Raw genomic sequence first — 21,683 nt, 5'->3', positions numbered from 1 at the left:
AAAGGTCCCCTATTATACTGTTTTTCATCAATATATTATAGGTCTCAGATATATATACAAAACATGTCTGAAGTGTTTGGCTCGAAATACCAAACAGATCGTGCATTGTAGCATCCCATAATCCCCTCTGTTTCAAAAGTCTGTTACTTTAGATGAAAATAAGGTGCCACGCCCCTCTGAGAGATATTTGGCAAAAAATAACACAATGGTGCTCTAGGAGGAGATTCAGGTGATAAGGTGGGCGGGGGGGGTGCTGATTGGCTAATGGTCACAAAAGCCAAAACATCGTTATGACATCATAAAGAGGCCAAAATCTGATCAGCTCATTTTCAGACCGGTTTTTTCTCTTTACACAGAGGGGACACATTTATGTATAAAAGACAGGAAAAAGTGGATTTTGCACAATAGGTGACCTCTTGTTCTTTTTAAAGCAATTGTATCCCATTTGTGCTAATGTTAACCATTCCTTTAATATGTGGATGTGTTAACAGTAGTGGTACAGATTTATGGTGCTTTGCCTGAAGAATCCCAACTTGTCTTCCCTTTAAGGTCCCCTGCTGCTAGCTGAGTCCCCAGAGCCCCTGGCTTGGGACCGCTGGTCTTACTTCCAAGCCCTCAGGTCTCATCAGAGTTCCCCTACCTCCCAATTGTCTTTAATTGTCCCTCTCTTGGGAGTCATATACCTCCAATTGATTTCTTTCCCCTCAGCCCTCTCTAATGGAGTGCTCCTGGCTGCTGCCATTTTTATGGTACACAATCAACACAAGCGTGTGTGATTCCTCCTGGGGAATATGAAAAGACTTGGCTATGTTGTTAACATCACTGGGTGGTAGACAAGAGCAAAACAGAAATGGTTACTAACAGGCAGACCTTTCATAAAGGTGGCTTTGACTTTATGATCATGTGTTTAATGAGGCTTGACTGTGTGGCATTTAATCCACAGAAAGAGACAAATTGAGCGTGGAAGAAGAGTCAGTGTCACTGTCAGAATCATCAACATGTTTATCCAGCACAAAGAGCTTACGTAATCATTTTTTGGGATAAAGATACATTTTCCTAATGAAATGATTATGGTTCATCATTACACAATATTACAGTAGATGTTTGCTTGAATCTTCTGATCTTTTTAAATATTTTATTTACAAAGCTGTATTTTATTGTCCATAATGTTTATATTTCATAAAGACTGCATTATATTGTGATACTGTAACAAGGGGATGGATTGCAATTGTTATCAAACTAATTATAGGAAAATCTTAATAGTATAAGAAATGTCCATAAGCATTCAAAAAAAGAGTAAAAAAGTCTACTTTTTCTATGCAATCAGAAAAGGGGGATCTGTATTTGATCATACTCACTGTAACATCAATCATAGCTCTTCCAAATCTTTGTTTGTATAGTAAATATTCATCACAATTGGATAGCAAATATCCCAATAATTGTCTAAATGTTGTCACACCCCTATGCCTAGTCTGGAGCTTTAGCTGTTAGTGTTATATCAAATGTCAATATACATTTTTAAGGAGATTTTTTGCTCCTGGAACCAAAACTGGAAGCTCTGCTTTCCTCTCGACACACAGCACGTCCTTGTTATGGGTGCGGCTTCATTTCCTGCAAGCAGTAAAAGCAGTCATGGTATTGCAAAGCTATTATACTAAAAGCATCAATAACATGTCAAAGGAGGCCTGGGTTAAGTTATTAGGGTTAAGTTATTAGCATTATGTAAAACAATATTGGTTTCTCTATCTCCTGCATTGCTTCGATCAAACTAAACATATAGGGTGGCTGCCATACTATAGATAATCTGTCTCTGTCAGTCTTCCTCTCTCTCTCTCAAGTGCTCTGCGTTTGCCTCGAAAGTGATGTCCACATGACTCAGCTTACTCACTCATTGGTACTGTTGGTAATGGTGTGGTGTTATGAGGGTGGATTTGGTTTCTGTGCTAAAAAAGGCCTGCACTCTTAGTCGGCTTATAATACCAGTTTAATGTTTGCATGGAACGTCACATAGTCTGCACTCTGCACAAAGAATTTTTTTTTCAGGGAAACATTTTAGTGGTATGAAGCAACATCTGATGTTGTAGATGAATGCTTACAAGCAAGCCCAGCCTTGAAGATTTGCCTCTTGATATGATCTGGCTATCCCAGTTCATAGGTGTGTTGTTCACTTTGATAGCAGTTAAGCATTTTTTTATGAAATTTGTTAGCTTTTATGTTCAATTTCATGCCAGCCAGCTGTCTATAAATTCCCTGCAAAGCTCTTATGTGAAACGGCTGTTTCTTTTCTGGTGTGTTCACTGTGCTTGGTCAGGGGTCCAATAGGATGAAAGAGATGCATCCAATATAATTGAGAGCACATGCATATTTAGTAATGTTACTTTGCACCATACTTGTCAACCCTCCCGGTTTTCGCGGGAGACTCCCGATTTCATTGCCCTCTCCCGGTTTCCTCCCGGGGTCATATTTCTCCCGATTTCTGACAAAATAAGATTTACTCAGGAATGTTTCCACTCAGACTTTAATACAGCTAAACCATTGTTTGGTTTCCATGGTAACACGTCTCTTTAGTAGCGCACACAACTCAAAGTCTGAGAGGGTGAGGCAGATAGTCACAGAACAAGAATCGACAACTCCACCCTCTNGGATGATTTTTTTTTTACTCTACCGTAATGCATAGGATATTCGCGCACCGCAATATCACGTGAGGGCTGGCTTGACTAGGTTTTCCCGAGTGGAGGCTGGCTTGACCGCAGTACTCTACGCTCACTTCTTTCCTGGCCACACATATGCTCCATCAAGGACGGTGCTACAGGCCGCAAGGCATTGCACTTAGAACTACAATAAGCATGTTAATGTTAATCTAACAGCTCCGGTGATCCACTAGCACCCCCCCCTCCCATTTTGCATTTTGAAATGCTCCCGATTTCTGAGGTCTCAAGGTCGGCAAGTATGCTTTGCACTGTCACTTGTAATTCCATTGAGGTAAGTCGGTAAAGGCTGATTCACCTTAACGGGGACAGATACGCTCTGACACAGTAACCAAGCCCCTGTCACCTTAATTCTCAGTGGCACTACGCTCCAATACATAATCAATCTATTATTGATCATCCATTACTACAAGTTGCACTGTCATCTGAAAAGTTCAACCGCTAAACGCGGAATTGATTCACAATGTTTAGTCCTCAGGGCCTTCTGCCATCGATTCCCTTGAACCGGGTCACCTGTGCCACTAAAGTATAATCCATACTTAAAGGGGGATATCATTCAATTGAATGTTTTACGTAGATTCTCTATATATATTCATTTTGAGGTCTTTAAAAGTAGGCTGTACAAACATCATATATGAGAAATGTTTGTTTCAAGCCGTTTATACATCCAATCTGTGCAGGCCTGCTACTTCAGTACTTCTGAGTTCTGCTGCTATTTTAGATATCGAAAGTGAATTCAATAAAGTAACGACTCGCTAAAGTTGTCTCAGTATTACTAAGTCACGCGTTCTCTCTTGCAAGGTGTGAAATAGCAAGAGATCAAAAACGTATCGTACATGAATGAACAAACAAATGCATCTTGTAAAACTATACTGTATGTCGTTAACTTCTTCTCCCTGCTGTAAATCCCACTAATAAAATGGGATACGGCTTCAGAGGAAACACCTTCCAGTGGCTTTTAGGGAAGTTGATGCGGTCAGTCTTCTTGACATATCCGAGCGTTGCCATATAAGAAAAACCACAGGACATTCACCCAGCCAGCAAATGGCTTAACATGCTTATGTAACAATAGCATTTCAAGCCTTTTGTAACATTACATCAAATCCTTTCTTTAGTGCTGTGCTCAGTTCTGATACTTGAGCGTTATTCTAAGTTTTTAAGTACAGGATTCTGAGTGTACACTTTATACGGTGTCTTTATAAAGCCTGCACGCTTTACTTGAGATCAACACTTACCATTGTGTACTTGACTGCAGATTCTTGCAAGAGTTTGAAGTCAGTTGTAAAGATGTGGTGTTTAAAAGTTGTCTCTACACTCTTAGCACACCATTGAGTCATTTTGCATATTCTGTGCTGTATCATAGCAACTGACTGCTTTCTCTTTTCATCGAGGTTGTGTTTGCCAATGCTGGGAATATTCTCAGTTTCTTCTCTTGAATCAATGCCATTTCCCCTCGAAACACCCGCTATTGTTACAAAGTCACTGATTTAAACGGAGCTAATGAGCAGATAAAACACCTTTAGTGACACTCTGGTAATGCTGACCTTTAGTTAGAAGAATGAGTGCTTTCAGCGGGAAGTGGCATGTTTGTAGTTAAAGGACTTGGTGTTGTTTTTTCATGTTGTTTTTTCATGTGTCTCATGACTTGCAAGTTTTCTCTAAAAGGTACAAACAGGTACTAATGTGCTGCTTTACGCTGCAAAAAAGGCAGCTCTGCTAAATCCATCAAGCTCCTCTGGATGGAATTGAATAAACTATAATAATTCCCATGGGGGCTTTGTATTCATTAAATGATGCTTTATATATTTTTGAGATCTTGCCTCTATGATTAGACCACAAAATCACAAGCATGGAGCCCACTAGAGACCGGACAAATTGTTCTGTGAGGATTGATTTCTGTTCTTACGTAAGAAGTTGAAAGTGGCAGTTTGGCTTCTTCCCCCTACCATTCTTCAACCAATCCATTATTCCTGGCCAAGCATGCAGCGGTGGCCCAGTCATTTTGCCCTTACTTATGAATCTGAGTCGCACCATATAACTTATTGTTTTTGTTTACTGGTGTTTCTTCTGGTCTATTGTTTGTGAGCACAGAACACATTTAAGCCTTTTGGTCTCAAAATGTAAAACATATTCCCAAACCAGCTTCCCACTAATGTTAAACACGGAGAACAACAATAATAAAGACTACTCTAGTCTCTCTTCTAAACTAGAAATACATGGCTTAATCATTAGCTCATTTTCCACCTAGATATACAATCATCAACTTCATGCAGCATGTTGGGATCTATTATTTGTGGCTTGTTAACCCTCTGCTTGGATTTCTTTCTTTTATATAACCTGTTGAATAACAGCACAAAAGTATTGGTAAGGAAAGACATGGGCAGTTGGTGGTTTTCTAATATACAGTATACTGATCTAGCTGGGCACAGTTCCAGGATACACGAGAACTGCAGCCTTCAGTATCCAGTGACCCTGTTTCACACTTTCATAGACGTATTCTGTTATTCTTTTTCACGGATGTCTGAAACCCAAGAAAACACAAGCTGTATCCACTGGCAAATCTGGATTGGCTCTAAATCTCCTAAGAATTATTGAAAAAGTATCTATTTTTCTGTGTATCTCTGTTCAAGTAAGACATATTATAAATGAAATGGCTGTACCGCTGGCAGTTGTTTGCGAAGAGTTATGTGCATATCAACGGAAGCTATGAAATAATGCTCCGTGCTTATATTTGTATGCCTTCACATTATTCAGCACTGTGGAGGAGACGTTTGGAATAAAAACATCTTCGAGAAGACATAATCAATCAGCAGGTATTCAATCAATGTATTTGTTTGTCTGCTGCGAAATGCCTTGTCATTGCTAACCAGACTGCATCTTTCCTTTTGGACAAAGTGTAGGCTATTTCTAAAAAATATTATTCTCTGCTTGTCTGTCTCTGTAATGATGCCTTTAAATACTGTGTGTAGCTGCCAGGTGTTTGCTCTGAGTTGAACAAATCAGAAAGGCTAGCTCTGCACAGCTTCTTCTACACAGAATATTGGCTTATTATGATGAAAATGTTCTTTATGCTTGGGTACATAAAGCCAAGGTCAAAGCAGTGTTAACAACATTGACATTTCTTACCAAAAGCAGCCCTGTGATCTTTGCTTGAGTATGTTGCACGTGTTTGAAGAAAGAAGACAGACACATATTGTGAGTGTGGTTCTGGCCCAGTGCTGCTGGCTACCTTGTGGGGAATGGCTGATTGTTTGGCTATTAATAGCCTGCCTGGCTGTAGAGCCAGACTGGGGTCTGTGGATCAGCTCAGAAAGGAGGGTGCCACACTGCAGGCTTTACCACTCAGAGTGTGTGTGTTGTGTATTAGTGCATTCCTTTGAGCTGCCTTATCTGTGTGCCACTTCCCCATGATTTCTAGCATCAACACAACCACATATTTAGTGTGTGTGTGTGTGTGTGTGTGTGTGTGTGTGTGTGTGTGTGTGTGTGTGTGTGTGTGTGTGTGTGTGTGTGTGTGTGTGTGTGTGTGTGTGTGTGTGTGTGCCATATACAGCCACTTTTTGAGTAGAATACAGACCTTGACACGAGTTGAGATTAACTTCAAGACTTCTACTGCCTCCCTCCCCCGACTTTCGCAGCAGCGCCNCTGAGGATCCTCTGGCTTTGTATGACATTGACCCCTCAGAGATTGGATATCATTTGGTGTCGATATAGGCTTACATAGGTTCCAACATGAATTGCTGCCCAAAACGTTGATAAGCCACGTTGATTTTAGGGCCACACAAGCAGCATGCGGTTTTGTTGTATTTGCAGTGTCCAGGTCCCGTGGGCCCCATTCACTTCGAATCTTCCATTATGGTTCCACGACTTAAAAATCACTCTAATCATTGCGAGCGGATCGTCGGATAAAATAGCCCCTGATTTTGATTGCAGCGGCCCACCAGGCAAAATCAGAGGGGTCCCAGTAAACAAACATATAGTAAAATATCCATTTGTGGGTGACGGAATTGTTTATCTATCCAGAGAGATATCATTAGGCTGCACTTTACCTTAGAGCACCATCTGGACCCGTTGACAATTTTGTGCTGAAGCAAATATTCTGAAACAACGTATTGCGATGGTTTTCCCATTAGCGCCGATTGCGCAACGATTAATCGAATATTCGAAAATATTATTCAGCTATTCGAATTTAGCTGCAACAAAATAGTGCTGCGTACGCGTACGCCGGAACCGCCGCTACTGCGACTGTAAAAAGTTTCGGTTCAAGTCCGGTTAAAACCGGAAACGTCAGGAACCGTACTTATCGTTACTATTCTCCTTTGTGCTGTCTTTTTTAACCATCTAAAACCTTCCATTAGATCGAGAATTTGCCGGCTGGAGAAAAGACGAAAACCATTGTTTTTGGCCCCCTTCTGATATGGCCGGCCATTACTGAGCTCACAGTCTCGCAAATATCGAACTGCCTCGCGAGATCTGTGTGACGTCAAGGAGCTGCGTTTGAGACATAGTGGACCACTGACAGCGTAGCGGATTGCTGGTTGCGCATATTTGCGTAGTGGTAGCTAAGCTAATCCTTGGTGATTATAGGTGTCTACCGATAAGAGCCAACACTTCACCCAGGACAATGTCATAATATGGCTGTGTTCTTGAACAAGAACACATAGACTTGTGACTCTTGCATGTTTACATCACTATGGTATGGTAGTGTGGTGTGTGTGTTCAGTACACATGTTGAGTTGCGAAAAGACATTGTGTAGACACAAGTTGCGAAGGGGCGCACAAAAACCTGACGAGTTTGAATTTGAGTTTGATTATGCAGTTTATTTTCAATTGATAATTTAGCTCACAATAAGTTCACTTTAGTTACTCACACAACTTGACACAAGTCCGGGACTTATAACGTGCTGGACCTGAACCTTGAAACCTCTGGACTTGAGGTCCGGACCTGACTGAATGTGAGTCCCAGTACACAGCACTAGCAACAAAGACTAATTTGATAATCGATTAATCTATCGATTAATGAAACTATTAATCGGCTATTCTGACTATTATGCCCTGCACAATTTCTCAAACGCTCTTATTTAGCCATCAACTTTTAGACTTAGCTTGAGGTTGTTTTAGGCATGTGGAAACTAACAATGAAGACAATAAAGATGAATACTTGATTCAAAAATACATATATTATTACATTAACTAAAGAAATTGCAAACAAAATTAACATTGCTTTTTATTTAAATTAAATAAATAATATTTCACATCAAAAGAAACAACAATGTTTTAGCAAATCGTATTAAATAATGTGATGACAGAAATGTAAACAGAATAGCTGAAACTTTAACAAAGTAAATAACTCAGTTACCTCTAATCATTAACCCATTTTTGTATAATTTTGTTAACTCCGTAGAGACAGTCAAACCCGGTGCATTCCTCCGTCTGGATGTGGTGCACTTTTGATAAATGTTTGGACAAATTGCTCGTGTTACCGCCCTTACATGCTAAACTAAACTCTTATTGCACTAGTGGCAACGAGCCTCGTCCACCTCAAGACATTTAACCACACCTTGGAGCGCTTAGTTCTCTCCGCCATCCCCGCCGTGTGTGTGTTGCATGCATGTAACAGCTGCGTGTGTGTAAACTGCCCCGCCCCCTCGCACACAGACGGGGGAGAGAGAGAGATCTCTGGTCTGGATTGGAAAGATCGAAAATACATCATAGATGCATTTTTTTGTCTTTTTGCATGTTAGAAACGAGTTGGCGACACTAAGACTGCGATATAATGTTTTTGTAGCAATAATACATATTACATATATTTTTTTAAATGTCTCACTCTCCAGTACCGATAAAAAGACTAATAACGTTGGAGCTTAACGACGCGTAAAACACACGTGATGACGTCACCAACGAATCGACGACTGAATTAGTTGGCAACTAATTTGGTCATCGATTTTAATCGATTAAGTCGATTAGTTGTTGCACCCCTAATTCTAATATAAGTTATGAATATTTGTTATTGTCATTTTTTTTTTGGGAGGGGTGCCTAAGTTGATTACATATTATCAAATGGAATAATTCAATGTATACGACAGTGCCATAGATAAATGTGTTAGGTCTAAAGGTGTGTTTTGCTCCGCTCACCGGTCCCTCACAGCGGGCAGAGCTGCAGGTGCTGATCTCTCTCTCTCGTGTCCGGTTATACTTCACTCGCGTTTATGTCCAAATCCATCAGAAAACCAAGTTATGTTTTAAGCATGAAAGCTGTAGGCCTATAGCTGTCAACTGTTCAAACTGTGATCACCAGTTCAATAAATGTGACAAATTTGACTTGGCTTCTATACTTATTTGAACATGTATCTATTTATTTTTCAAAATTCAAAATGTTTCTTTAAAAAAAATGTTGTACCATTTTTTTTTTATAGGATATGTACATTTTGGTTAATCGGTTAATCGTTTTTTTGGTGGTCGAATCTTCGAATATACATTTGCTTTCAAATTCCCATCCCTAGTTTGCAGTACTATCTGCTACACATATATTGCAATGTGTTTCATTAAATTATCATTTAGCATCATAATATAGTCTGACATCAGCCTGAGTTGTACTGCACTGATCTGTGTTTATTGCTAATTCGCAAATGTTAGCATTCTAATAAACAAAAGCTGGCATGCTGATACTGTAAACTGTACTTAACTTTAAGACAGTGAACATGGTGAACATTAAACCTGCTGAGCACGCGTGTTAGCATTACCACTGTGAGCAGGGTTGTGCGTTATGATGCTGATGTTAGCATTTAGCTCAAAGCACAGCTGTGCCTACATATAGCCTCACAGAGCAGAGCTGACAGTCTTATTCTTATTTTTATGGAAAAGGAAAGACGGAGCTACGCCCAGAGGAAACATGACTCGTCATCCATCTGTTCCCGCCTGCGCCATCACTCACTTCCTTTTTCTTCACAACCTTGCTGAAGCTGTGCTCCAGCGTGACATAAGTTAGCTTTAGACACGAGCAGGAACATAAGTTGAAAAAGTTCCTTTTAAACGTTGTAGCTAAAGCCCTTTTCTTGGTGCTAATTGCATACAAACATATATAGAAGAAAATAATGGAAGTGGTATTTGAAATAAGAGAAAGAAAATGAATGAATGGGTAAATGTGATAATAAAGTGAACATGGGCACGCCTCTTGCCCTGAGGGCCTTCATGTTACTCCCCCGCGTACCCACACACACACACAGAGAAATGCAAACTGTATTTCCGTCAACAATAAGCTTCAGGAAGCTTGCTTATCTCTGCCTTCCAATGCATCCACAGTGACTTCCTCCCTCCTTTTCAGCAGCTCCTTCCCCTCTGCCAGTTTGTGTGTCAGTTTATAATGTAGTTTCTTAAAGCTGAGCTGAGCCCTGTGCCACAGTTGCCAGGAGGAACTGCCTGACAGCTTATTGCCCTTAAGCGCTAATCGCTCACTGGCGCCTGCCACCCATCAAAAACATCTGCATGTTGTCTGTCTCACTTCCTCTATCTCAGAAATCCATACTCACTGTAATGATATAGGATTGATTTGTGAAGACATTATCATCTGGAAGATAAAGCAATCATGCAGAAGAGGATGGGAGGAGAGAGCTCTTATTGTAGCTAACGGGTGTGTCCTCGCTAAGCCTTTTTGGAGAGGTTTATTTGAGCTCTTGGAGTTACTATTGGGCCAGTGGGGGTTGCTAACTTGGGTGAAAAGAATCGTTCTCTATCCTCTGCCAAGCAAACTTTGACAGAGTCAGACTGGCTGGTTACCAAATCTTAACCGTGCAACCTTTGTTTTGACAAGCCTTAGTTCGCTAGTACACTTGAATAGTTTAATAACTTGAACCATCATCCCACATCAAATTCATTAATATTTTGTCCTCACGTCAAACCCTTCATTTATTCCTAAACTATTTAGTTTTTGGCCAGTGACAAGTAAATGGTTTTGCTGCAGTGCATTTATCCAAAATGTAGCTCTTTTATGTGGTTCGCTAAAATTGTATAAACTGTTCTCCAGCTTAGATGTTTTGGCCTAAGATTCTGAAACAAAAGCAGCGCTGTACCCAAGGGTGAAGTTGACTTCAGAGTTAATCAATAATGGAAGGGAAGATCCATGTAATATGAATGAATAAACAACGCACCCTGGCACTGGAAGGCGTATATTGCCAAATGTTTATTCAGTAAACTACCATCCCAACACCGATGACAGTTTCAGATCTTATTGTTTTTTGTCGTGCAGTGCATTATCTTAAATTACTACAACTTTCATTATGAAAAAGCTAACACCCATGAGTCTTGAAATATCACAAGTCTTTGCATTTATGTGAAAGGCATCCTTGATGTTGGACCAGAGTCACAGCCGGGATGCTATGTTGTCAGTTCACACAGTTTAAAATCACATCTGTGAGTGGAATGTAGCGAGTGGACTAGCATGTGGTCTCATTATATAACTGCTGCTCAGGCCAAAGTAACAGGTGTGTTTAGTTTGAAAATGGAAGTCGCAACCAATGGCATTCATTTCCAATGTTTGTGTGTCCATATCACAGCATTTGGTGGGTCTAGTAAATTAAAATCCATTCAAAAACATGTGTAAGTACTTTTTAGCTATAAATATGTTTACATGCACAATGAAAAAAACTGTTTTGTAGTGATCTAGAAAAAAAAAGATGCTCTAGTACTCTTTAAAGTTGTTTGCCATTTTATTAATCATCACATTTCTCTGACTAGCCACAGGGCAAAATACAATCAAAAGTGTGCTTTTTCACAGTCAGTCAGTATTATTTCCATTCATCACACCAAAGCTGACTCTTTGAAAAGCTTGCTGATCTCCTCTTATCTTATGTTCAAACAGAGATTGGCTACTTACATGTTGGGAGTCAACAACATTCAACATGTTTTTCATAAATCTACCTGCTGTTTTGTTTTTAAATTATTACACAAATAGCTTAAGAACATACAATTCTTAGTAGATAAATTGCTGTGTCCGAGCTTTTGCCACACATTCAGTTTTCAAGTTTTCACCCAGGCTGAAATCTGCCTCAACAATACAGTTTCTCTTACACACTCTTCCACTCTCCCACATGAAATTCCTTCCTTACAAAGCGTGCACTGATATCCAGGGAGGGGCTGACTATGCACTCTCTTACTGCCAAGGCAGACGTTAGAGGTCTTTGAGTTCAAACTTTACAAGCTCTTTTTTGATTTAAAAAAACAAAACAAGCTATATTAGATTTGTTAAAGGGGACCTATCATGCAAAATGCACTTTTGTACGTCTTTTGTACATGAATATGTGTCCCCTCACCAAGTGTCAGAAAACACAACCCTCTCTCTTTTCCTCCATACCCAAATCTCTAAAAACGGGGCTGCAACGGATTTGATACAGATTTGAATTTTTCTGAAGTCAGAAAAGGGGTGCTCCGCTTATATGGGCAACTCTCCACCTATCAGGGGAATGTGGGAAAGCGCTGGAGACGCAGTAGTACATAATATGCCTGGCCTGTAAGTGGCACTGTAGCCTGCCACAAAAGCAGCGAAGAAGACTTCTCACAGAATCAGCCCTTGCAAAAACAGGGCTGGAATACAGCAAATAGAGCGAAATGAGGCATGGCTAAAATGCATGATCTGTTTGGTATTTTGAAAAAAAACTTCACAGACATGTTTTATATAAGTATGGCCCTACAATATATTATTCAAATATAGCATGATAGGTCCACTTTAAGATTGTTTGTGTTGATGTCTTTGCTGTGGGGTGTGCACATGAATATGCATGGGAAAGCTTGATTGATACCTATAACCATCTCACTATTTGACATTGATAAATCAGTGACTGTGTATATGAGTGTTTGGTGTTTGCTGGTTTTTCAAATTAGTCAGTCTTTCATTAAGTGTGTGGACGCAGAGGTTGGAAAGTCAGTTTTTTATTCAAACAAATCGCAATGTCCTTTTTACTAAGAGCAGCTTGAAGTAATCAAAGCGTGATATGACATCCAAAGCGGTGGATTGTGTAAGCACTGTTTGAAAATGAGGCTGCCGTCAAAAGGGAAGCCAGAGGAGGTCTATTTGATGTGACGTGTTGTCATTACCAGGGCATCATATTTTATTTTTAGCACTTTGGTGGAAGGCAATTGCAGTTGATCCTGGGTCACATTTTCCAGATTTGTTACTTACTAGAGTTTGCCCAAAGTGAGTCAGCAAAACACTAGTTATTTACACAATGAGGAGGAGATTCATTTTGACCTTCTGCTTACTACAGTATATTATTCATGGTTGAATGATGGGTATAGCAGCCAGTCTGAATAAACACTGGCATGTATTGACACAAGGGTCAGTTGGGTTCTTTGCCTTTGTTCCATATCTGCCAAACTGATGACTGGTAGTTTGCTTTAAGATACCATGGAAACGAGGTCTGTAGCTAAAGCGACACACCTTGATAGCAAACAATGGCCAGGGAGAGCTTAGATCTTGTTTGCTTTTTCATTCAGCTCCTGTGGCACCATGTTCATGCTCAGAGCCTTTTTTATTTCGGTACTCCAGCTGGATTATTTGTTAAATATTGAACAATGCCAGCCACGATAATAACCGAACAAAGGAGGCCAGCTCCTGTGCGGTGTTTGTGCTCCTGTGAATTCATGTTCACAAAACCGCCAATGTACACTGCCAAATGCCATCTGATGTGATTTAGGCTAATACTGCAGATGATTTGTTGCTACATCTGTTAGTCATACAGCCTAAAGGACCTACATACTTAAGGCATTGGCAATATCCCTCTCTCTCTCTCTCTCTCTCTCTCTCTCTCTCTCTCTCTCTCTCTCTCATTAATCATGCAGGATCCATAGATAATGGTGCTCATGGTGTCTGTAGCCTTTCACTGCGAACTGGCCAGACGGATCTGTGTTAACATGACCTATATACATGGACGGGCCATTGTGGTTTCAGACATGCATCACTAAGCGTGACATCAAACAAACATGAAAGGTTTATAGTGGATGAGTGTTAATTTCACCCTTTACAGTATTCAGTCTATTAGTCGTGTTTTGCCTATGCGTTTCCTGCTGCTCTTTTGTCCCTAATTAGCCTTGAAATACTATGTCATTTAGAAATGTTTAAAAAAAGGAGCTTACAGTGTGTGACCACAAATGTGAGCTGATGTCATTGCACTAGAAAGACTGTTCCTGCATTGCAATTACTCATATTGGCCTTGTGTGTTACGTCTGTGTGTGTAATTTCAATTTGTTACGGGAGATTAAAGGCACAGAGAGCTCACTTAGAGCAGGGAGAAATAAAGCTGGAAGCTTTTACTTTGTGCATATATATGTTAGGGCTGCTCGATTATGGCAAAACTCAATTATTTGGGTCAATAATTGATATCACGATTATTAAAAACGATTATCCATTTACTTTGAAAACATCCATTTATTGAAAAAAAAAAACAGTTTATTACCCTGAACTTTAGAAAACTTTTTTTTTTTAAATAAATAATCGTTTTTTTTTGGTTATGTTGTTTTCATAAACATTTTATTTTGGTTATATTGTTTTCATAATCATTGCACGCCAAAATCGTAATTGCGATTAATTGAGCTGCCCTAATATATGTGTAGTATGTTGATGTGGGGTATTAATATGTGAGGCACATGGATCATTAAAAGGAAGACACGTCAAACATCACTGAGTCACAGACACATCACTGTGTATTAATGATGTGAGTGAGCGATAATGAACCATACTGTCTACAGAGAGAGGAAGGCCCTGCTCATGATGGTGATTTAAAAAGCCTTAAAGTAATCACATTTACAGGATAACACAATCCAGTAAGATCAATAGAACATAATATATATGCTCCTCCTTTCCCTTTTACCCCATATGATTTAGGATAGGAGGATATGAAGTTGCGGTCCAATATTCCTTTAACTTAGGAAGATTCCTAAAGTAGAAATATCTTATTGGCAGCACTGATAAGAGCTGGACGAATGTTCTGTATGCTAAGGAAAGGTGCTTATTTCTTATATCCTTTAACATGGATAACACTGGAGCATCATTTTCTATAAGAAAGGAGAATGCTGTTAGGACTAGTTCTGTTTTCAAAATGAATCCTTACTTACATTCTCCAGCATTGAGTTTGTCACTACTCATTTTCTACGTGTTATAAATAAAGTCTTTCTCAGTCCTTATAAATTCTACTTTACATATTTCCTTGAACTCATAATGATTTCCATTGAGGTCAAAGAAAAGTGGTTATACAAATATTTTTCTACTACTTGGCCGCACGCAAAGTGTTAATCAAACAGAGAGGTTTTCATTGTGCTCCCGTCGATGGATCAGTCAATCTCACTATTGTCTGGAGTAAAGCCTCTTTGCTGTGCCATTTGGAGACATTAGGAGATGAAACAAGGTCTCAACCCAGCTTTACTATGACCTGTCAGATAGCGTAATACATGTGTTAATAAAAAAGGACTATATTGATATGAGTGTTTTGGAGAAAACCTTCCCATGTAAGTAAAGACCATACAAATTATACAATTGGTAATAGAGTGGCGAAGTCCCTCCCCTTCCGGGGGAGCTCCATGGGACCTTATTTCGGAAAAATTATGTATTCCATTATAAGTCAATGGAGAGAGAAAGGTTATCTTTCGATCCCGTTTGAATTGTGCCACGAATTACACATATGATGTTTGTCAATTTAAAAGATAATTTTGCAAGTAAAAAAAAAAAAAATGTGTCGTAAAACTGTGAAGTAACACATTTGTTTGTGTGAAACGCTGAATGAACTACATCTCCGGTCTCGCAGAACAACCCACCAAGATGGCCGTCACTACTGGATTGACTACCCTCACTATCACCACAATGAAACACGTCCAGAAGAATGTCATGCAAAGCTGCCTGCCTGCCTGCCTGCGATTCTCTCTGAACTGCCTGGTCTTTTTAATGTTTAATGTCAACCATTTGTGCAGATAGCATGAAGTAGAAAAGATCGCAGATAGGCATGAAGTAGAAAAGATCGCAGATGCTAGCGTTAGCATTTCTCCCCTGGGCTTACATTTTGTATTATAGAATGATCACACCGGTGTGATAGTACTCTTCAAAGGGTTCACGAAATATGACTACTACTCTTAATGTTTAACATGTTGGGTTACTTAATGTTACTTCATGTTAAGGCTAGTCCTTTCATCAGACGGGAAGCGAAAGAACGAGCAAGACCCATTGCTGGTATGATAACAACTTGGTACTAAGCACACAGGCATATTGTTAAAGTTATCTTATATTAGCCAGCGCCATATAGATAGATTATATCTATATGGCGCTGATCTTAGCTATATCTTAGTGGAGGAAAACAGTTATGACATCACTTACGCGACTCTGGGATTTGTAGTCTTTCTAGTTGCGTATTTTTCATAGTCTTATATTTCAACAGTTTTACGATGATTGACAAACATCATATGTGTAATTCATGGCACAATTCAAACGGGATCGAAAGATACGTTTTCTCTCTTCATTGAATTCAATGCATAATTTTTTTGAAATAAGTTCCTATGGACCGGAAGTAGATGGTTGTGACTTCGCCACTCTATCCCATCACATAGTTGTATAGGCACACTCAGCGCCATATAGATATAATTCTCTATCTATCTATAGGGCGCTGGGCACTCTACAACATAATATCACTGAACAATTATCTACATATCTTCTTATATTAGAAAACACATTAATTGATTAAAGAGAAAATACTTTAATTAACAATGTGTCTCATTTGCTTATACATACAACATCTTTAGATTTTTAGTATAGATAACTTGCAGAGACTTTAATAAGGGATTTTTTGCTATCTAAAAGTGAATGACCTTGAGAAATAAATGTTTAGATATGCGTAAGTAAGCCATTAGCTAGCTACCAAGACTAAATAAATACCTAAACTGCTATATAAAATCATAACCTGGATCTCTCTGGAAAACCACTGTTTGCTTGTGGCAATCACATTTCTATTTTAATTAGCAATGTAATCCTCAGTGATTACATTCCTACCTTGGGGGACCATTCAGGAACAATTAAAGTGAAAGAGACATGTAATGCTACTTCCAAGCGATGGACATCTGGTATTTACCTTGTTGTTTCACATTTCTGCTAATAACCCATGTATCTCTTTAAAAATGTCACAATGCTCCATATGTAATGTCCCTCATATAGAGGTCACTTGTGAGGTTTGCTGTCTCCGATAACATTATTGTTTGTTTCAACAATGCTAGCATTTGGCATAGCTTTGGCTAGCTGATTCATACTGATTACATACACCTGTAACACTGTTTCTGTGTCCCTCTGTGCAGGTTAACTTTGTGGCATGTCAGCTGTTTGCCCTGCTGATGGCTCTGTGGTTTCGGCTCTACCTCCACCCCAGTAAGACCAGTCCTTTCATCAGACATGTGGTGGCCACTCTGCTGGGCTTCTACCTGGCCCTCTTCTGCTTTGGCTGGTGAGTCACTCCGCTGTTAATCAGCTCTTTACTTCTCATCACTATCTTTTTACACTTCCCTTTTCATGTCATGCTATTTTAAATACACGATTATGCTGCTGAATTGTTTAGAAGGATGTTGTTAATCTCACGGTTTTGGTTTATGAAATATCATATAATGTAAATGATTGTTTTATAAGTAAGTGTAATGAGGTGTCCACTTCTGCTTTAGTTTGTGATTCCGTACATTTCCAGAATGCAACTGCACTTGGAAACAGTCAATTAAAGGTGGGGTAGGTAATTTTGGAGAAACCAGCTCGAGTGCGCTAGAATTTGAAAATACACAACCGGAGAAAATCTTCCACTTCCTTACAGAGCCCCTCCTCCAACACACACGAACGCGCACATGACCAATGAGGGCACGAGATAAGTTTGTGCACAGATGGAAGGTTGACAGGCAGGTAGGCTGTCCAGTTATTTTAGCCGGGCCGGCTAAAATGATTGGTCGTGCTCTTTACAGTACTACGGCTTCCACAGATGACATTTTTTTATGGATTTGTTGTCAAAGCACTTAAGATATTTATTGCTATAGGGATGTTAAGAGCATTCCATGGAATATAACAAAAAGTGTATCTCGAGCCGGTTTCTCAAACTTACCTACCCCACCTTTAAGCGACTTTGCCAAATATTTATTCAGTTAATTTATTAATTTCTTAGCTTTGGCAGGTCATTGATTATGAAAATGATATTCCTTTACACATAGGTGCCATTATAGTGTATTGATATGTTTTAGCAAAAGCAATTATAACACCCTTGGCAAAACACAACACATTTTGTGACTTTAATCCTTTAAGAAAAGGCCAAATCTGAAGAGACTGAATAGTAAAGTCCATTGGTCTTTCAGAATGGGCTTGCTAGCGTTAGCAGTATGCTAACAGTTTTAAGTTTTATTATTGACCTACCAATTAGTTTACAGATAAAGAATTATTATTGTGTCATAGCGGATAGGTGTCTGGAAAAATACTCTTAATATGTGAGGAGTACTTCTTTCATTATAATAGAAAAATAAAATGATCAATCACTCCATTGAGTCTCCTGTTACTTTCTTCTGTCATCAACCGACACCCTTTTCCTTGTTTGTTTCATGTCTGCCCTCATCCTCCTCCGTCCCTCCCTTTTGTGCCAGCCCCCTCGCTGCCCTTCCCATCCTTATTCTCCCTGACCCCGTCCTCATTCCTCTCACCCGCGCCAAGCAAATGGGTCGATAGGGCAGTAACAGATATCCAATTATAAAGCTATTGCCCTGTAACAGACAACCCGCTGTACCTCTGGCAAAGTGCCTCTCAATGGGCCATCGAGTGTGTTTTTGTACTGGATAGCAAACCTCAGAAACATTAGCTAGACCTCCACCTAATGGGCCAAAATGCTAACCAGGTGAAATGTTACCTTTTCATCGGGTGATAGGGTGTTATATCATCACCTCGCCGCCAGACGGTTCGTCTACATTATGCAACTGACACCGAGCCGTGGTTGGTTCTTGTTATTTGTTGTGGCTGGGAGAGGTGATGTAGTAAAAATTCATTCCTGAACCAGAGATGAAACTGTTTTGTATTTTCCCATTCAAGAGTTTCATGACAGTGTCAGGCAAAACTGATAACATTAAAGAGGTTTGTCCTTTACTGATGTGAGTAGACATCAGAATTTGATCCACTTCAAATGCTTGAAGTGAAATGCAAAATGTTAGGCTGCTTACTAGAGAGTATTTCTCTAACCCCATTGTTATCAGTAGTATAACATTAGGTATTCAGTAGGCTTATTCCTTCAATACCTTAGCAATACAGCAGAAAGATGTATTAAAATAAGGAACTGAAACATAGTTAGTAAGATAACACAAGTAAAATGACTGTATTGTACTCGCTGAGCTGTGAATGGGCACTGTGAAAAACTGGTTTGCCTGAGAGAAAAGGGACATAGTGTTCTTTTTCAAACAAAAACAAAACCCATTACAACATATCCTGTATGTCTCAAATTAACAACATATGAAAAATGAAATTATTCTGTACACAGGACTCTTGTGATGGCCTTGCTAACTTGATGTCAGATCAATCTTCTCATCTTGAAAAATGCCATTTATCCGGACATCTTCCTTGTCCAAATAGACCAAACAATCAATAAGTGTGTGTCTGTGAAAGCCTGCCAAAGAGCTTTATGTGCCAGATCAATTAAGATAGAACCAGCTCCTTTAAATCTCTATAAGCAGATACATTTAACTAAGGTTGTAAATAGTACTTCCTGTGCCTGATGCAGTGCTCAAAGCCAACTACTAATTTTAGACACCTATTACAGGAATTATAGTGTTCATCTCACTTCAGTTTCTGATTTTACAATACAAACCCATATCATGATGCAGAGGTTGAGATGAGCCATTTAAAAAGACAGATGTAATTATTTGATAAACTTCTCAAGCAGAGCAAGGTTACGGTAACTTAGTAGCGGTGCACATGATGTTAATTGTTTATAGGATCCCAAACTGTTTCTGCCAGTTTAGCTTGCTTGTGTGAAATGCTTGAATGCACCCCACAGACACACACACACACACACACACACACACACACACACACACACACACACACACACACACACACACACACACACACACACACACACACACAATGTTTTAAACCTTCGTTGCACACGCTCTGTTCTTTCTTAGAGGGCACCTGGCTGTAGCCCTGGAGGATCTGCTGCAGAGTGTTGGTTTATTTTAGGATCTATTCCCTCTCTGCCAGACGCACATGTTTGTGTTTGAATGTCACAGGAGATAACAGTTGAAACATTTCGTCTGTCATCTGGTGCTCAGCTCAATTGAACTTTTGCAGACATGCTAAACGATCATGTTAATTGATACAGGCTAACCTGTCAGAACGTATACTGTCTTAAGATATATTTTTCCTCTACCTTCATCTGATAAAACTGTATTATTTCATTTGTTGAGCACAGTTAATTCACCCCGCTTATGATCCTTGTTCCCTGCCAACCCCTGATGCCCTCACCATCTTTGTTGACTCACTGCTAACACAGTGTGGCGTCTCTGGCCTCCTGGAGGGCCTGACGTTGGTAGCATCACACAATGCGCCCTTCAAAGACCCATCTGGTAGCTGTTGAACTGTGTGTTTGTGCGTGCCTGTGTGTATGTTTTTACAGGGGGAGAGATTGGTCAACATAACTCGGATTTTGATCAATTCACACATAATCATGTCTCTGTAAGGGTGCGATGTATGGAATCTTGCATCTGGAAGGCAAGTCATTTAGGAACATGGTGATCGTCACTATCCTGCCCAGATGACATATTCCTGGTTACACACATGACTGATGGTGTAACTGTGGTTTCTTAATGCTGTTGTTTCCTCTTCCTAATGGCTCCTGGGGATGATGAATCAGGATGTGGATTGTAATACAGAATGACGAATTGGCATGTGTGTTAGAAGGAATATGTTTCCCGGTAAATGACAAGAAAATGTTTAAAGCTCACTTTAAGGTCACTCAATAATGTATGTATCTTTGCAGGTATTCCCTTCATTTCCTGGTGCAGAGTGGTCTGTCCTACAGTGTGATGATCTTCGTAGGCCTGGAGCACATGCACAAGTAAGTGCAAACCACCCACACAGAATTGTGAAACACCTCTCCGTATCCTTCAGTAATAAACCTTAAAAGGGCAAGTTGAAGCATGACAAAGATATTTGTCAAGGTCGGTAACCGAAACCTTCTCAAATGTAAGATTTGATGTTAGATAACGTAAATGCTTAATCTCGGCTAACTCTGACCAATCTTGTATTAGCGTCATTATTCGTTTGTCTCTGGTTTTTTGGAGGCATTCGAGCCTGGGTCACCATGACGATGATTCTGCCCCCGGGCTCCCATCTGTGACCATGGCTTATAAGAAAACGACACAAACGCACGCACACAGAGACACACATTGCCCATGATTTTATTTTTATTTTATTTTTATATTCAAGGTTATAAGTGCAGGTGCAAACAGAAGATGTTCCCTCTGGAGAACTTGAAATAGATTGTAGCAGAACATTAATCACTAAAGCAACTGCCCTCTGAAAGAAAGGACTCAAACTCAATGACACTGACCCTTACATACTGACTATGCCACTTAAACATAAAGGAGTGTTTTACTTCAAGTCATATACAGTGGGGCAAAAAAGTATTTAGTCAGCCACCAATTGTGCAAGTTGTCCCACTTAAAAAGATGAGAGAGGCCTGTAATTTTCATCCTAGGTATACCTCAACTATGAGAGACAAAATGAGAAAAAAAAAAATCCAGAAAATGACTGTCTGATTTTTAAAGAATTTATTTGCAAATTATGGTGGAAAATAAGTATTTGGTCAATAACAAACAAACAAGATTTCTGGCTCTCACAGACCTGTAACTTCTTCTTTAAGAGCCTCCTCTGTCCTCCACTTGTTAACTGTATTAATGGCACCTGTTTGAACTCGTTATCAGACTGCCAAGGCACAC

General features: G+C 39.6%; 1 protein-coding gene across 2 annotated transcripts in view; it reads left to right on the top strand.

Annotated features, from left to right (window-relative positions):
- Positions 1-21,683, top strand: part of etf1b (eukaryotic translation termination factor 1b) — a 663,186-nt gene that overhangs the window by 639,916 nt on the left and 1,587 nt on the right. The window lies entirely within an intron of this gene.

This window comes from Notothenia coriiceps, unplaced genomic scaffold, assembly GCF_000735185.1.
Source record: "Notothenia coriiceps isolate Sejong01 unplaced genomic scaffold, NC01 NC01_scaffold00022019, whole genome shotgun sequence".
Classification (NCBI taxonomy): Eukaryota; Metazoa; Chordata; class Actinopteri; order Perciformes; family Nototheniidae; genus Notothenia; species Notothenia coriiceps.
This window is presented reverse-complemented; position numbering and strand designations above follow the sequence as displayed.